Consider the following 17,500-nt stretch of genomic DNA (forward strand, 5'->3'; position numbering starts at 1 on the left):
CGCATCGTTGTTTTGCGTCGGTAACGCGCTCTCCGTGATCAATAATTACACCCTTTGATATTGATGACTCACGCTTTTGTTTCCCACAAGCTGCAGCACTGCATACAAATTAAAATAACCGCAACAATTTAGCAGGCAGGATGGTGCTAAATTAGCCTACAATACTGATAGAGCTCACAGATGAACGTTAACAGTAATATGAACCTAAACGAACGTTACTCAATAACGTTCTCATTTGGTTAGTGTTGATGAAATATAAAAGCACTAATTTGCGGTGGGCAACATGTCCTGTTTTCACTCCACTTACTTAAACAACGGTAAATAAACACCGTTTCCACCGTGCTTTTCACTGATTGGTCACAGATACTGTACACGTCATTTTCTGCGACACTATTTTGGCTAGTGTGAGGTTTAAGGACTACTAGTTAAGATGTATCTTACGTCTCCGTGGTGCAACTCAACAAAGACACAACTTTAGTGTCAAACTAACTAGTTTGAACGTAGCAGTTAGTGTGGACTTTACACCCTAACTTAAGACAGAACTTACGTTCAGCTGGTGCAACAGGCTGCTGTTGTTTATGTTGCCCTAACGACATAACGTCAGCAGGGATGTGTTTCCTTGTTGGAAATCATGCGATCGTGATTGCTTCTGTGGCAATCAGATCTTGATTGACACCTGACAGGCAGCTGCATGTCTTCACGGAACGTCGTTCAGGCACAGAAATTCTTTCCGGAACTGAGTTCCGGACGGTTCCGGCCCACTTTCACCAGTGGTTTACTGGACTGGTTTACTGGACTGGTTTACTGGACTGGTTTACTGTACTGGTTTACTGGACTGGTTTACTGGACTGGTTTACTGGACTGGTTCACTGGACTGGTTTACTGGACTGGTTTACTGTACTGGTTTACTGGACTGGTTTACTGGACTGGTTTACTGTACTGGTTTACCGGACTGGTTTACCGGACTGGTTTACTGGACTGGTTTACTGTACTGGTTTACCGGACTGGTTTACCGGACTGGTTTACTGGACTGGTTTACTGGACTGGTTTACTGTACTGGTTTACTCTACTGGTTTACTGGACTGGTTTACTGGACTGGTTTACTGTACTGGTTTACCGGACTGGTTTACCGGACTGGTTTACTGGACTGGTTTACTGTACTGGTTTACTGGACTGGTTTACTGGACTGGTTTACTGGACTGGTTCACTGGACTGGTTTACTGGACTGGTTTACTGTACTGGTTTACTGGACTGGTTTACTGGACTGGTTTACTGTACTGGTTTACTGGACTGGTTTACTGGACTGGTTTACTGGACTGGTTTACTGTACTGGTTTACCGGACTGGTTTACCGGACTGGTTTACCGGACTGGTTTACTGGACTGGTTTACTGAACTGGTTTACTCTACTGGTTTACTGGACTGGTTTACTGGACTGGTTTACTGGACTGGTTTACTGTACTGGTTTACTGGACTGGTTTACTGTACTGGTTTACTGGACTGGTTTACTGGACTGGTTTACTGGACTGGTTTACTGTACTGGTTCGGACTGGTTTACCGGACTGGTTTACTGGACTGGTTTACTGGACTGGTTTACTGGACTCATAACCATTTTGAGTCTGCCATGTTGTTGCCTGGTAAATGTGTGAAGGCTTTAGTTATTTTCTCCTAACATCAACTTTTACAAATGATATAAATCCTAAATTGTTGCTAAAACAGTGCAGGTTGTTAGTGACATTTTAGATCCTTCAGACAGTCACCATGGATGGCGTGGTTAGTGGCTGGCCTTTCTAGGCTGTGTGTGTGTGTGTGTGTGTGTGTGTGTGTGTGTGTGTGTGTGTGTGTGTGTGTGTGTGCGTGCGTGTGTGCGTGTGTGTGTGTGAGCGTGTGTGTGCGTGTGTGTGCATGTGTGTGAGTGTGTGCCTGCGTGCGTGTGTGTCAGTGCGCGAGTATCCAGGTTCGTAGGTCCAGGCTGGCATGACCTTGCTTCTAGCCCAGCGGAGAGGGCCTCTGGTGGGGGCGAGGCTGGCAGACAGGAGCCTTGGGGTGCGGAGGTCTGTGTTTACACTGATGGCTCCAGACTTTACATGAGTACATCTATCTAGTGCACTACCCCACGCTCCCCAGCAGGACAGAGCTCGCGGCTCCTCCCTTCACAGCGCTGTCTGACCTTGCCTTCTTCTGAGTCGTGCCAGAAACTTTCCATGCCTGCTTTCTAGAGTCACTCGAGTTAGAGCGAGGGAACACAGAATGAGGTGAAAAGGGGCCCAAACACCTGCAGAGAGGCTGGAGGAATAGTACATGGTGAACCGATTTTACCTCTACTGAAAGAATCGTTTTCTGCTCCAAGTTACAAGTCGATTGTATCCTAAAACGTGATGCGACTTCAGAGGTGACTTGAGACTCCCTCCCCCCTTGCAGGACTGAGCCGGGTGTGAAGCGGGGCTGCAGACCGGCCGGCCGCTCCTCAAATCTATATTGCATCATGATGACTTTGGAGGAAGAGAGGAAAAATCTTCCAGAAGCTCAAACAAAACCATAAACCCTAACCCAAAGACCGATGGAAAATAAGTTGTTATACCGTAGTTTTGAGCCCCTGTCATTCAGAGGCTGTTGCATCATCCTACCTGTGCAGTGGGGGAGAAGAAAAGGTAGCGAGAGAAAACGATATCATTCTGCCCAAACTTTCACCAATCTAATCTCATCATGACATCCAGGGATAGGCTATATTTTTCTAGCCGATGCGTTTAGAACATTCTTTTCACTTTGATCTTGCTATAGTGTAGCGTATTTACATGCTTGATGTATTTAAACTGCAGTGAGATTGGTTTGAGAAGCATAATAATGTGGAACAATATATATGGAGACAGTCGGGGATGAAAGAGGGAGGGGGGGGGGGCTCAGAGCGCTTGGCTTTTCTGACCGGATTGGATCGCTCCGTGGCATGGAACATGAAAGGGAGATTGTGATTCGTTTACTGCACTTCTCCAATTAGCACGGTGTGAATAATTCTACGCTTAAAAGGCGTGGTTATAATGCTTAACTCATTGAGTGCCATGGACGTCTTTCGACGTCCAATTAAATAGTGACGTAGAGTGCCACGGACGTCTTTCGACGTCCAATGCGTTTTTTGACGGTGGGACGTCGATCAAAGCCTTCCGCAGCTCCTGTACAACTATTGTAGCTATTGGAGGTCTATAACCTATTTTACAGAACCCTTAGGTGGCGACAGTGCTCTCCAGGTTAACAGAAAGGCAGAGAAAAACAGAGAATAAGTCGCTGGGGAAACGGAAATCGCATCGCATCCGTATGCATCGATATGCATGAAGCGTTTTAACGTTAGATGTGCCTGCAGCAGGCAGCAGCCAATCTGCTCCCACAATTGAGCTCCTCCATGTCCGCTGCGACAGGCTGTCGCCGACAGCCCATTCGCATGATCAGCCGTTATTATTCTCAACTGGAAGCATACAGTAGTAGCCGGTGACAAACACACGCGGAAAAAGCTGGATGTCGCCGACGCGCACCCTTCACAGTGCAGAGCAAACTCAGCAGAGAGCCACCTCCCATAAGGAGGAGTGTGCAGTTGAGGCGGGGCGGGGCGGGGCGGGGGGGGGGGGGGGGGGGGGGGGGCACGCAGAGCAGCACACAACACTGACCCAGACAGACCCAGGCAGCAGGACAGGGTTGGCAAACGCAAGCCAGAATATCCGATGCCCACCAGCAGCAAATCAAGATCAGCAAGAAGCTGCAACCAGCAGCGCACGCAGCTAAAAATATTATTCTGCCAAACAAAATTCCCTGGCCTTCACTGTTTTATTGAAGGAAATTATTTTTGAGGTGTGACTACATCAGAAAATTAGCTTCAGAGTCAGTGATGTGTTTGAAATGTTTAATTTCACAAAAGGGCCATTATCTCAGCTTCTAGAAAAAAACTGCTCTTTTTTGTTAAATCAAGCTATCTTCTCCGGCTGATAACTAAAGAACGGAAAATGATATCAATAAACCTGTTTTTGCTGATGATAGAAAAGAGTCTCATCGTTCTTTTTGCGTGTTCATTGTTTACATAGTAATATCACACAATATTCTGTGGGCCTCGAGAAATCACTGAAAAAAGCTCTGAAACTCTGGCACTGGGAGCGTCCGTTCTCCAAAAGTGGCTGGCACTCAATGAGTTAAGGCCGCGTGTAGCGCCGACACGAAAATAGGGACTGCGCTGGTCCACGCCCACTAATATGGGCTGCGCCTGGCGCTAAGCGCCAATTTAAGGCCAGTGGGACGATAGGGCCCTCTCTCTCTGACCATCCAGTGTTTCCCATACATAAAGGAATTTGTGGCGGGCCGCCACAATAAGATGTTGACCCAACAACAGTGCACCTGAACGCAACATGCAAGATATCCGCTGAATAAGTGTCCAATAAATGTTCATGTCATTCTGGCCAATACTTCTGTTATAGCATTTCAGTCTGGAATATGGAATATCTTTCAATAATCTATGATTTAGCTGCTAAATTGTCAAATACCGCCATCTGCTCGCTACCCAGGCACTTATGTATGTACTTAACCTAACTAACTTAACCTAACTAACTATCCGGTGTGCACAACACTGTCAGCCTAAACTCCGGCTGACACCCCAAAAACCTACAATCCGCTACAGAAAAATGTATATTGTTTGTTTATTAACTGGCCCCTCGCCTTCTATCATTTCACGAAAGTGGCAAAGCAAGTTGACTATCCCTGACCTATAGGGAGAAATTTAGTTTGTCATTGTAAACCCACAGCACAGTAATGATGACATGTTCTTCATAGATCTAGCCTTTTAATTTTGCTCTTAAGCTTTCTCAAAGTACACCAAATTCATGCATTTTCCTTTAAAATGTTTTAAAAAATCTTGCGGGGGGGCATGACCCCGCACCCCCCTAGGGGGTCTGCGGTCCCCCACCACAAATTCACAAAATCCTGTGGGAAACACTGCCATCTCTTCTCCCTCACTCTCTTTGCCCTCTTGCTCTGTCTTTTCCCCACTCATCTCCACCTCAAACTGTTTGCCACCGTTTTATTTTACTGTCTGTCCCTTACTCTCTCTCTCTCTCTGCCTATCTCTCTCTCTCTCGCTCTCTATCTCTATCTCTCTCTCTCTCGCTCTCTCTCTCTATCTCTATCTCTATCTCTCTCTCCCACTGACAGAGACTCAGACAGTCAGACCTCTGAATACTCTGGACCGCCGGGAAGAGAACTTCCACATCAGGCCAAATCCCAGTCAGATCTCGATGGCTCTGTGTAGGCTCTGTGTAGGCTCTGTGTAGGCTCTGTGTAGGCTCTGTGTAGGCTCTGTGTAGGCTCTGTAGGCTCTGTGTAGCTCTGTGTAGCTCTGTGTAGCTCTATGTAGGCTCTGTGTAGCTCTGTGTAGGCTCTGTGTAGCTCTGTGTAGGCTCTGTAGGCTCTGTGTAGCTCTGTGTAGGCTCTGTGTAGCTCTGTGTAGCTCTGTGTAGGCTCTGTGTAGGCTCTGTGTAGGCTCTGTGTAGCTCTGTGTAGGCTCTGTGTAGGCTCTGTGTAGCTCTGTGTAGGCTCTGTGTAGCTCTGTGTAGCTCTGTGTAGGCTCTGTGTAGGCTCTGTGTAGGCTCTGTGTATCTCTGTGTAGGCTCTGTGTAGGCTCTGTGTAGGCTCTGTGTAGCTCTGTGTAGGCTCTGTGTAGGCTCTGTGTAGCTCTGTGTAGGCTCTGTGTAGCTCTGTGTAGCTCTGTGTAGCTCTGTGTAGCTCTGTGTAGCTCTGTGTAGGCTCTGTGTAGCTCTGTGTAGCTCTGTGTAGCTCTGTGTAGGCTCTGTGTAGGCTCTGTGTAGCTCTGTGTAGCTCTGTGTAGCTCTGTGTAGGCTCTGTGTATCTCTGTGTAGCTCTGTGTAGGCTCTGTGTATCTCTGTGTAGCTCTGTGTAGGCTCTGTGTATCTCTGTGTAGCTCTGTGTAGGCTCTGTGTAGGCTCTGTGTAGCTCTGTGTAGGCTCTGTGTAGGCTCTGTGTAGGCTCTGTGTAGCTCTGTGTAGCTCTGTGTAGGCTCTGTGTAGCTCTGTGTAGCTCTGTGTAGCTCTGTGTAGGCTCTGTGTAGCTCTGTGTAGGCTCTGTGTAGCTCTGTGTAGCTCTGTGTAGGCTCTGTGTAGGCTCTGTGTAGCTCTGTGTAGCTCTGTGTAGGCTCTGTGTAGGCTCTGTGTAGCTCTGTGTAGCTCTGTGTAGGCTCTGTGTAGGCTCTGTGTAGCTCTGTGTAGGCTCTGTGTAGGCTCTGTGTAGGCTCTGTGTAGGCTCTGTGTAGCTCTGTGTAGGCTCTGTGTAGGCTCTGTGTAGGCTCTGTGTAGCTCTGTGTAGGCTCTGTGTAGGCTCTGTGTAGGCTCTGTGTAGGCTCTGTGTAGCTCTGTGTAGGCTCTGTGTAGGCTCTGTGTAGCTCTGTGTAGGCTCTGTGTAGGCTCTGTGTAGGCTCTGTGTAGCTCTGTGTAGGCTCTGTGTAGGCTCTGTGTAGCTCTGTGTAGCTCTGTGTAGCTCTGTGTAGGCTCTGTGTAGCTCTGTGTAGGCTCTGTGTAGCTCTGTGTAGGCTCTGTGTAGCTCTGTGTAGGCTCTGTGTAGCTCTGTGTAGCTCTGTGTAGGCTCTGTGTAGGCTCTGTGTAGGCTCATGTCCTCCAATTAGCCCCCAGGCTAATTGGAGGACATGAGCCTTCCTGATCGTCTCCGCTTTGAAAGATGAGGCGTTTCACGAAACGTGAAGAGTGAAATGGATTGAATCTCTTTGGAAAAAGTCACTTGAAATGTGCCTCTAAAGCGGACGGTTGATGAGAAAAGCGCGCTCCAATCACATGTGTTAATGCTGCATTCAGGTCTTATCGTAGCAAGTGCAACCATGGGAACATACATCAAAAATATGTATTTTTCCTCTTACCTGTAGTGCTTTATCCATCTAGATGGTTTTGGTGTGAGTTGTTGAGTTTTGGAGATATCAGCCGTAGAGATTTCTGTCTTCTCTCCAATACAGTGGAACTGGATGGCACTTGGCTTGTGGTGCTATCCAGTTGCTATTTTCTTTTGACCGACCTACAGCGCTAGAGCAGACCTGGGCCAGAACCGGCCCTCCTGATGGTTGAAGCTGGTTCTTCAGAATTGGCTCAGCAGTCTATAGTAGGAGAGCATGTCTGAGAACAGGGTGTGTTTCTACATGTATTTTTCTTGGTTCATTTTGACGTAGCTATTTCTTGTAATGATTATGGACAGACCCACATTGTGTAGTAATGTTATTATGGACAGACCCACATTGTGTAGTAATGTTGATATATTGATGTATTTAATTTTCATTAGTTGTATTGACAGAGTTTAAAGGCAGGCTTTGTCCAGTGAAGCACTGAGGTAGTGATAGATTATGTTAATACAGTGATTTTTGGGGGGTTTGTTTATTTGCATTTTTTTTTAAACTGAAACGGACAAAATGAAATCAACAAAATAACGTGTGGAGACAATAAACCCTAGATGGGCTTATGCAGGCTCTCTACCTCAGAAAAACAATATTCAGAGTTAATCTGTACAAAGCAAACAATATAACAGAAGCTGTGTTTTGTGTTGTTGTTTTGATGCTGTCCTGACTCCTCCCCTGCACACTAGATAGAGGCTGACCTTTCTTCAGGAGTCCCGTGGGTCCCGGGAGTCCTGTGGGTTAGTGCCCTGCTCCTGTCACTGCTTTCAAAGTGTCAGTGCTCTCAGTCCCAAAGGAACGTGTGATTGGTTCATTTGAACACAAACCAAAGGAACGTGTGATTGGTTCATTTGAACACAAACCAAAGGAACGTGTGATTGGTTCATTTCTCACCATGTCCATTTATAGAGCAATTGCCTTTGTGCCCTGTCATGTGCCTTGCCCCTAAAATGAGGAAATTCACGACCCTGCCTGTTCAGCAGACAGCTCTACTCTACGGTCTTCATTTCTCCAAACTGGGACCGCGCCAGCTGCATTCTACTGCATGTAGTACACTGACTGTCGGCAAGTAGCTCATACAACCCCACATCAAAAAAACACAAACTATCCCTTTAACCAATTAATTGTTGAAGCTCTACTGCACTCAGCCAATTAATCAATCAATCAATCAGGTTAGAGCATTTGGGCTAAACCAAGTTCCAAAGTAAGATTTTTACTGATGTCTGAAAGCTGACTGGACAGTATTTTCTCTGCTGAGCTGGTGTTTTCTAGTACGGAGCTTGAATTTACTGTCTTGGCCATTCTCTCTCATCTGTTTACATGAGTTGGCTGACTGACGTTCTGTCTTGTTATGACCTGATTTTTACCACGTGAGCAGCGCATGGTCAAGACACGGCTCTTTAGGGTGAGTCATTCATTCATTCATTCATTCAGTCAGTCAGTCAGTCAGTCATGGAATGGAATGGAAAGTACGATTATTTGGGGGGTCGCTTGGTGAGATTCTCTCTCGTTTCCCGACGGGGTGGTGTGTTTCACCCACCATGTGATGTCATCAGTGATGTGAAGTTGTGACATCATCAGTGATGTCATAAGAGCACGTGAGCCCGCACAGTTAACGAACAGTGATAATACGGAAGATTTCAGTTTTGTTCTCTTGGGTGACACCTATTGGCGATGAGTGGGAATTGCAGGTGAGATCCAAACAGTTTTATTATGTGACATTAGTCAGTTTGTTCGGCCATAGTAACCACCTGTAATGCTAACAGAGACCGGAACAAAGTAGCTTGTTATCCTACTTCACACAAGAGTTGTGGGGAACCTACAGTAACCTACAGAGAGAGTCTATTGTGTTAGCTCCGCCCACTCTGTGTCACCACAGACTACAGTAACCTACAGAGTGAGTGTGTCGTGTTAGCTCCGCCCACTCTGTGTCACCACAGACTACAGTAACCTACAGAGTGAGTCTTATTGTGTTAGCTCCGCCCACCCTGTGAACCTACAGTAACCCACAGAGGGAGTCTATTGTGTTAGCTCTGCCCACCCTGTGAACCTACAGTAACCTACAGAGTGAGTCTGTCGTGTTAGCTCCACCCACCCTGTGAACCTACAGTAACCTACAGAGTGAGTCTGTTGTGTTAGCTACGCCCACCCTGTGAACCTACAGTAACCTACAGAGAGAGTCTATTGTGTTAGCTCCGCCCACCCTGTGAACCTACAGTAACCTACAGAGTGAGTCTGTTGTGTTAGCTACGCCCACCCTGTGAACCTACAGTAACCTACAGAGAGTCTATTGTGTTAGCTCCGCCCACCCTGTGAACCTACAGTAACCTACAGAGAGAGTCTATTGTGTTAGCTACGCCCACCCTGTGAACCTACAGTAACCTACAGAGAGAGTCTATTGTGTTAGCTCCGCCCACCCTGTGAACCTACAGTAACCTACAGAGTGAGTCTGTCGTGTTAGCTCCACCCACCCTGTGAACCTACAGTAACCTACAGAGTGAGTCTGTTGTGTTAGCTCCGCCCACCCTGTGAACCTACAGTAACCTACAGAGAGTCTATCGTGTTAGCTCCGCCCACTCTGTGAACCTACAGTAACCTACAGAGAGTCTATTGTGTTAGCTCCGCCCACCCTGTGAACCTACAGTAACCTACAGAGAGTCCATCGTGTTAGCTCCGCCCACCCTGTGAACCTACAGTAACCTACAGAGTGAGTCTATTGTGTTAGCTCCGCCCACCCTGTGAACCTACAGTAACCTACAGAGAGTCCATCGTGTTAGCTCCGCCCACCCTGTGAACCTACAGTAACCTACAGAGAGTCCATCGTGTTAGCTCCGCCCACCCTGTGTCACCAGAGACACCCAGTTCATAAATGCTGTAATACTGAAAATGCAAAGGCTTCCATCAATGGGCCATACGCTCAATCAGCATTGTGTTAAGTCACTATCAGATAGATAGTGACTTAACAGACGTTTATTTAGATGAAAATCTAACGTATTATCACTTGAACAAAGTCTGGCGTTACAGTCATTACTGGTCATACACTACAAACAGAAAAAAGTGGAATTACAACTAATTATAAATAAAATAAAGAACAAAAAAAGAGGTCTAGTCAGAAATCAAAATATGTTTTGGGAAACACTCAAGGCTTGTTTGGTTTTTTGCTTTCTTGTTTGGTTTTTACATATTTCAGTGTTTTCTTAAAATTAATGGAAGTGACTGGAAGTTGCAGTGTCTCTATATTGAATTGTCTCTGGTACAAGTCTTCTCTCAGAGGAGGTCAACTGTAAGCATGGCCACAACACCCTTACTGGCCGCACGCACCGTGCTTTCAATAGCAGACTCTGATGTGCATAACGCTAATACAGTGTTCACATATCCATAGAAATGTGATATGCAGTATTTTGGTTCTGAAATGTTCATATTGTATATAAACGTAGGCATTTTATTCTGGCGACCAGGCTGCTACAGTATATCCCATTTCCCACTGGAGTCCACAAAATTCATCCTATATCTTTAAAATGTCATATCTGGACAAGCCTGGTGTTCCCCGCTGACAGCTCGGAGCTGTCGCTGCTGTCATGTCTATTCAGCAGGCTGCTCCTCTGCACAGGATTTCTCTCTCAGCGGTGTACAAAGCAACTGTTGTCTATCACAGCAGAGACATGGAGAAGCAGTCTTAACATCACAGCAGAGACATGGAGAAGCAGTCTAACACATCAGCAAACTGAACAGGCTGGGCGCTCAGGATGGGACAGACTATATATCTATCTATACTACTATATATATCAGACTATATATCTATCTATACTCCTATATATATATATATATATATATATATCAGACTATATATCCACTGAGGCTGTGGCTCCGCTGAAATTGGTTAAATTTGGAGCTGCTCAAATTCATTTATTTGTATGGGGTTTGTTTACCGCCTTGTAAACTGTTTAAAGACACCCTCCAGACACTTTTCCTACCTGTATAAGGCTTGGTGTTCAGGGGTGGCGCAGTGGTAAGCGCTCTCGCCTCACAGCTAGAAGGTCCTGGGTTCGATTCCCACCTGGGAATACATGGGCTACATGTACCCTTCACGTGATAAACAATACCGTGGCTTCCAGCAAACAATCCATGGCATAGAGAACATTTTCGAAATCTTATAATTAGCTAGACATACATTTTTCATTTTCGGTAGGCTACATCTTTCTTATTATATTTTGCATAGTGTTTATATATTGTCAGAACCTGTATTAAATTTTAAAATATATGTTGCTTTGGTTATTTGCCACTATAATCAGTCATGCCGGTATGGGGTTGTACAAGCTCTAGCGAATAGGTTGATATTTACATTAGATGCAGTAGATTCTTTGAGGTCTTTGAGCAGTTATTGCTGGCATCTATTATTTCTGCACCTGCCTCAATACTACTGTGTTAACCAAAGAAACGTGAACTTTTTACTGTTGTAAAAACCAAGTATAAACACATGGGATGCAGAGCTGTTCATTTTCACACCAACCTATAAAATGTATTAATTTATGCCAGTAGAAATCACACATCAGTTTGTCATAGAAATCCTACTGCATTTTCTAAGACAGTATATGGTTCTCAAACTTTTCATGTCAAGGACCCCTAAACTGTGCCAAATTAGACCACTGACCCTCATTTGATATGATTATGTTCCAGAGCACCACATCTGATAAGATTTTTGCTTTAGATGTTTTATTACAGAAAGTGTATGAAACCCATGACCAAAATAGCCACATTCTGTCATTGTGTTTTATTGCAACCAGCCAAGTCAGTCTTTTCCGACTCTGAGCTGTCTCCATGGCTAGAGAAGAACGTTGATAGTCCTCTTTGAAATGACTTATTGCAAACTCGCAGGTCCAAGCTAATGGAGGCCTATGCTAATGCTAGCTACCTAGCGTTAAGCTAGCCGTAGCGCTCATTCTTTTGGAAAAAAATGCGAAATAAGCGCTTTGCCCGTTTCCTCTGCTTCTCTCCTCTTCTTCGCCCTGCACGCGCTAACTACACATTTAACCCTTGCCATTATCGTTTGATGAACAAACGGAGTAAAGTTGAGTAATAGCAAGATTGCGTGAATAATGTTTTAGCCTGCAGGGCCTGCTTGCTTCTTCTTCTTCTATTGTTTTATGGCGGTAGGCAAACAACTTTTTGTGCATTACCGCCACCTACTGGAGTTAGATGTCTTCATAGTGGAAGGGCCTGCCTGCGGGCTGGGTGCTAGAAGGCCACGAGCCCAGTGCATTGTGGGAAGTGGAGTATTTCTGTCCCTTCGCACCCGCCCCTCCCCTCCCACCCCCACCCCACCCCACCCCACAGAGTGCATTTTCTTTGATTTCTCTGGCTAGCAACCATCAATTCAAAAAAATTCAACAGATTTCAACTCCATAGGTGCGTTACATTTAATAGATCTTCATATTCACCACGGAAAAGCCATCCTTTAACTCATTCAGTGCCAGCCACTTTTGGAGAACGGATGCTCCCAGTGCCAGAGTTTTCAGAGCGTTTTCAGTGATTTCTCGAGGCCCACAGAATATTGTGTGATATTACTATGTAAACACCGAACACGCACAAGAACGAGCTGGCTCTATTGTATCATCAGCAAAAAAAAGTTTATTGATACCATTTTCCGTTCTTTAGTTATGAGCCGGAGAAGATAGGTTGTTTTCAGCGTTTTCAGGCTTTTCAAATTATTAGCTGAGATAATCCGCCTTTTGTGAAATGCAGCATTTCAAGCACATTCACTGAGTCTGAAGATAATATTTTCTGATGTAGTGACGTAGTTGTTGTGTGATGCCCTGCGTGCACCACCCCCCTCCCCCCCTCCCCCCGTAAACTCCTCCCCACACTGCACACAGCCTCACGCAACCATTATATTTTCGGAGTGCTGCGTTTGTGTGCTGCTGTCGGCTCTCAGCGCCACAGCAGGGAAGAGCCAACCCGGATTGCTGAATGGTTTGGCGTCAGGGGCTGCTTTCCTGGCTGCTAATCGGTTGGGGAAACTATACAGACAGACAGACAGACAGACAGGGACAGAGGGGCTCAGTTGTGAGCGCGGATTGACTCCTGTTCGGAGCCAATGTCAGCTCCCGCGACAGAGCAAATGGCTCTGGGAGCATGCATCGGGTTGTCTTTGATCCACGGCTTTTAGGCTGTTTCTCGGACCTGTCTCTAATCTGGACTGCACCGAGCAAGCACTGTCGCCACCTAATGAGTCCGTAAAATAGGTTATACACCTCCAATAGCTACTATAGTTGTACAGGAGCTGCGGAAGGCTTTGATCGACGTCCCACCGTCAAAAAACGCATTGGACGTCGAAGGACGTCCGTGGCATTCTACGTCACTATTTAATTGGACGTCGAAGGACGTCCATGGCATTCAATGAGTTAATAATAATAATAATAATAATATCCCGACCCCCCGGGATCCCAAACCCCAAGCTGAAAACCACTGGTACGTGGAGCAGGAAAGAGAGAGGAAAAGGAAAATTTGCATATTGTGAGATGCTCCCCCGCGGCATGCTGGGTAGAATGCTCCCCTGCGGCATGCTGGGTAGAATGCTCCCCCGCGGCATGCTGGGTAGAAAAAGTGTGTGATGGGCTTGGTGCTCAAAGGAAAATGAGGACCTGAAGGAGAACATCTGGCAGGAGGAGGAGCCACAGGGCTGCTCTGTGTGTGTGTGTGTGTGTGTGTGTGTGTGTGTGTGTGTGTGTGTGTGTGTGCGTGAGCTTGCGTGCGCGTGTGTGTGTGTGCATGCACATGCACATGCAAGTGAAACTGGTTTTGTACAGGTATGTGTGCAATACTGCATTGTGTGTGTGTGTGTGTGTGTGTGTGTGTGTGTGTGCATGCACATGCAAGTGAAACTGGTTTTGTACAGGTATGTGTGCAATACTGCATTGTGTGTGTCTGTGTGTGTGTGTGTGTGTGTGTGTGCACATGCAAGTGAAACTGGTTTTGTACAGGTATGTGTGCAATACTGCATTGTGTGTGCGTGTGCGTGTGTGTGTGTGTGCGTGTGTGTGTTATGTTCTCGCCTCTGCCATCTCATTGTAAATCTTTTTTCCCCTTTTCAGGCAATTCAGTTTGTTCAACAACAAGTAAACATTCTTCCTTGTCATTCTGCTGCTGTTGCACTTTTACAGCAACCGATCCAAATACAACTGACATACACTGACTGACACTGCACGCACGCACGCACGCATGCACGCACACACACACACACCACACACACACACACATGCACACTCGTCACCATTACACAATGCAAATATGTACTCTGGTCCCGACCCCCCAAAAAAGGTGGGGGAGGCAAACACAGAGGAGCCTACAGCATTCACAGTGTGTGCACATATTCTTATCATTTCAGCTGTCAAAAACATCTCTGAGAATTTACATTTTCCATCCTGGCAGACTACCACCAATCTCCTGGCCTATCCTGGAGGGTTGACTAGCACCAGTCTCCTGAGGCCTGTACTACAAAGCCAGTTTAGTGGGTTAGCGAGGTAACTTCAGGTTTAAACCTGGTTTGGCCGTACTACAAAGCAAGTTAACTTCTTACCGACATATATTTCCATAGCAACTTATGCTTCACACTTAACCTGGTCCGTAGCAGGTTAAGTTGCAAGGATAAGATTAGACCTTAAATCCACCGCCCACGAACCAATCGAATCAGCAGTTTGGAAAAATGGCCAACCCCTTTCTGGATGAGTTTCCCATCTAGGAAGGAGCACGAATTGTAATGTTGAATGAGTAATGTTAATCAATGTTAATGTTAATCAAGGACTAAAGCCTTGCACTTGTTGGCTATTTTAATTAAGCCCTACTTACCACTTTGGAATATGTTTTTTTATATATTCATTTTTGTGCTCTCAAGTAGCCTAGATACGTTGTTTGATCCCGCTGATCGATTGCAGCTGAATAGTGAGTGGAGAAATATCACTAAACCGGCATAAAAAGGTTACATAAACGTCTCCAAAGCGCACGGTGCCGGTGTGCGCAACGGAGCTGAGACTGACGTTGGGTTGGAATTGAAATGGTCATAACCTACATGCTGGAATAGCTAAGCAATTTAATATGGCATCACCTGCACACAGGCGATCCCATATTAAGATGATTCATATCTAGGCTACTCCTGTTGCTTTTGGCCTGTATGATGCGATTGAACTTCATATTCCCAGCATCATTATATGAAATATGGAGATATGCGACTCTGCTGACAATATGTGACCACAAAATAGGCTATTTTTTATAAATGAAATCTATGCCCGCACGTACCGTGTCGATTCAGTTCAGAAGCATTTATTTTATTTTATTATCATTCTTTTTTTTATTGATTAGCCTATAGGAATTATTCAATCACTGCGACTAAACACATTGATTTTATTTTATTTTATTTTATTTTATTTTATTTGACGGTTACAAATTGAAATACAATATACTGAACAAAGTACAGACACGGATCATTATTATTCATTGAGCCTAAATGGTCTATAGCTACATACGGATTTTGGACTGAGATAGATTACACATTGCTTCCACAAAAGACTGTAGATAGAGAGCTGTAGATAGCCTACGAAACCGCTCTTCAAAGAAATTACTGGTGTGGATAAAAGTGGTCACTTTAGACAGTCATTCGGGAACAGTAATAATATCCAACGCAGATTTGCATTTGCGGGTTCATTCAATGAGGAAATAGGCGTGTCTGGCGGTGTCGGAGTTGGAGCAGTCCATATTGCACTCTGATTGGCAGTTGTTAAAAACCACGCCTCTTTTGCGGGCACGAGCTCCAGTGCACGGGCATTTTCATGTGCACGAGCTGTCAGCTAGATTAGAAAAACCTGGTTCGCGTTAACGAGTGCCAATCGACGTTCGTAGTACAAGTTAACTACAATCGAGCTGATCTGGTTTAGACAAACCAGATCAAGGGACAGATCCTGGATCTTCTTATCCAACATTCGTAGTACAGGCTACTGGCCTCTCCTGGAGGGTTGACTAGCACCAGTCTCCTGGCCTATCCTGGAGGGTTGACTAGCACCAGTCTCCTGGCCTATCCTGGAAGGTTGACTAGCACCAGTCTCCTGGCCTGTCCTGGAGGGTTGACTAGCACCAGTCTCCTGGCCTATCCTGGAGGGTTGACTAGCACCAGTCTCCTGGCCTATCCTGGAGGGTTGACTACCACCAGTCTCCTGGCCTATCCTGGAGGGTTGGCAGTGCTAGTCTGGTCTGAAAACCCCCTTTTAGAGCTGCTAAAAGGGTGGCAGATGAAATCCCTTGGTTCGTATGCCTGGAAGAGGGCATGACTTTGGCTCTCTGTTGTTTGTAGCTGCGGCTGGCTCAGAGTGCCACTGCACATGAGAGCTGCTCCTTGGTGTTGCAGGCTTCAAGCTTGATTGGCTTGGCTCTGAGCAAGTCGCAAGCCAATTTATAACCTCAGCAGGGAAGGATTTATATGACATTACTGATGACATCACAATTCAGATGACATCACTGATGATGTCATAATGTCTATGACGACGTCTATGATGATGTCATAATGTCTATGACATCATTAAGTGGGTATGGCATCATAAGTGTGTGCATGCTGGCTGGGGTTGGTTGAGAGTAGCCATGGCTCCATTCGCTGCACTACTGCTGTTACCGCTTCTCATTGAATCTGTCTGTTCCATTGATCTACATGTACCCATCAATTCTAGACAGTGTTTCAGGGAAGAGATCCACAAAGATGTTCTTGTCACGGGGGAGTTTGAGATCAGCCCCTGGACAGCAGGCAGCACGACTCATCTGAAGATCACCAATGCCTCGGGCCACACGCTCTACTCAAATGAAGATGCAAGGAAAGGGAAGTTTGCATTCACCACAGAGGACGATGACATGTTTGAGGTGTGCTTTGAGAACAAGTCACCTTACGACACCCCGAGTTGGGGGACTCCTCTCCAGGTGGTCAAGCTGGACATGAAGCACAGTGTGGAGGCCAGAAACTATGAAGAGGTTGCCAAGGTGGAGAAGCTGAAGCCTCTTGAGGTTGAGCTGAGGCGACTGGAGGACCTCGCCAAGTCCATCGTCAATGACTTGGCTTACATGAAGAAGAGAGAGGAGGAGATAATAATAATAATAATAAGGCAAAAAAGTTGATCGCGTAGGGCCGCCCCCAGCTGCTTACGTCAGAGGAACCTGCCTGCCAGTCAGCCAACACATCCACCCTCCTTCTACCAACACATCCCAACATCCACCCTCCTTCTAGGCATGGGTCGATTTCCGGTTTTACCGGTTCGGTTCGGTGTACGAGCCCAAACCGGTTTGATCACGTGCGAACCGAAACCCCCTTTTTTTTTTTTTTTGCCAGTCCATTCTGATTGCACTATTGTTCGTATTAGCCTCTTCTCAAGTTACACTAGTATGCAAAAGTCTTATTTTGTTTATTATGTTGATGTTTGAAGAAAAGTTAAGCTGAATAGTTATGAGAAATAAATACAGGGTGTGTTTGTTACACAAGTGTCCTGCTTCTTTTTATTCAGTATCATTGCTGGTTGACAATACCAGCTTAG

General features: G+C 45.9%; 1 protein-coding gene and 1 pseudogene across 2 annotated transcripts in view; both read left to right on the forward strand.

Moving 5' to 3' along the window:
• The window catches only part of LOC310775990 (glutamate receptor ionotropic, delta-1-like), a gene marked incomplete at both ends in the record, with an annotated part of 360,384 nt that overhangs the window by 255,503 nt on the left and 87,381 nt on the right, over positions 1-17,500 (forward strand). The gene's annotated exons all lie outside the window — the stretch shown is intronic.
• Positions 16,563-17,087, forward strand: LOC310774850 (transmembrane emp24 domain-containing protein 10 pseudogene; annotated as a pseudogene). Its single transcript has one exon. The product of its transcript is annotated as a transmembrane emp24 domain-containing protein 10 pseudogene (transcript).

Source organism: Poromitra crassiceps (genome assembly GCF_964638095.1).
Source record: "Poromitra crassiceps genome assembly, chromosome: 4".
NCBI classification, from domain to species: Eukaryota; Metazoa; Chordata; class Actinopteri; order Beryciformes; family Melamphaidae; genus Poromitra; species Poromitra crassiceps.